Below are 1,475 nucleotides of genomic sequence, written 5' to 3'. Positions count from 1 at the left end.
TCCTTTCTCTCCGCATGGACGACAGCACGACGGCGTGCCCACCTTCTCCTCTCGCTGGCAACCTCCCCTGGCTCGGCGTCGTGACGTGGCACATCTCACCGCCGTATTTAAGCCCCACGATGAGCCTTGGCCCTCGATTTCTTCTTCCTCCGCTCGATTTCCTCCCCACACCGAACCCTGGCCGCACCGGTGACTTCAAGCGCCGCCGGTGGAGACCTCCCCGAGCACTGTCGTGGTCACCATCGTCACCAGCACCCTCTTCTTGCTCAACCCACGCAAGGAATCGAGCCAAAGCCTCCTGCAGCATCCCCATCAAGTTTATCGTTTCCGACGGCCAGAGGTGCCGATTCCGGCGAACTCGACCACCTCTGGTCTCGCCGCCATACTCATCGTGCTCAGGGTGAGTCACTGGTGCTCAAGCGCCTCCTAGCCCTCTCGATTACGCTCTTAATCGTGCCCGCACCGGTAGCCTGCGAGCGCCGCCGCTCGGCCTCGTCGTCGAGCTTGCTCCGGCGACCAATTCGGGGCGGCGTTAGTACCAGTAGGTTCGCCTCGACGCGCTTAGTCTTGTGGTGTAGTTAGCTTGCCCGGGGAAGCACCGTAACGCCGGCGATCACCGTCACTGGCCACCGGTGACACACATGGTGGCCACATCACCGCCACCGAGGCGGCTGACGTGGCCCCAGGCCCATTAGTCAGTGGCTAGGGGTAGTTATAACCCGGGTACCTTTAGTCATTTCATTTAAAATTTAATTCCAGAAAAATTGCTGCCACTTCAAATGAATATAGAAAATTCAATTCAAGTCAGAAAAATATAAATAAAATATTAAAATTCTTAGAAAAGAAAACTCTATCCAATAAAAATATAAAATGAATTTTTTATTTTTAATAAAAATTCAATTATTTAATACTTGTTATTTAAGCCTTTAATTTTAATTCTAAATACAATTAAAATTCAGAAATTAAGAAAACATTTATAAAATAATTAAAACCAGTAAGCAAATAAAGAAAACATGAAAACTCATTTTCTTTATTTGTTATCCTATTCAATTTCTATTAGTGGAAATTTAATCCCTAATTAATAATTACCCTAATTAGTAAATTATTTAAAAATAATAAAAAGACAAATTGAATATTATTTTATTTTGAAGTTATTAATAACTTCAACTTTATTAACATGAAGTTATTAATCATAGAACTATATGGTTAATAGCAAACCCTAATTCCATATGGAATGATATTACAACCCTATCATTTCATGTGAAACCCAAAACCCTAATTCAATTAGGAACCCTAGATCCATTACTTCATATGAACCCTAAATTGTTCCCAAACCTAAACCCTAACTAACATGTGATCATGTTACTTCATTAGTAATCATAGATTCATATCTAGCAACTAAATACTAGTTCAAATCCACATAAAATATGGGAACCCTATCACTACTAAATAGCATCCCATGTGTTCATCTTCAT

This window comes from Lolium perenne, chromosome 6 (genome assembly GCF_019359855.2).
Source record: "Lolium perenne isolate Kyuss_39 chromosome 6, Kyuss_2.0, whole genome shotgun sequence".
Taxonomy (NCBI): domain Eukaryota; kingdom Viridiplantae; phylum Streptophyta; class Magnoliopsida; order Poales; family Poaceae; genus Lolium; species Lolium perenne.
The sequence above is the reverse complement of the archived record's forward strand: the minus strand, read 5'-3'. Positions refer to the sequence as shown.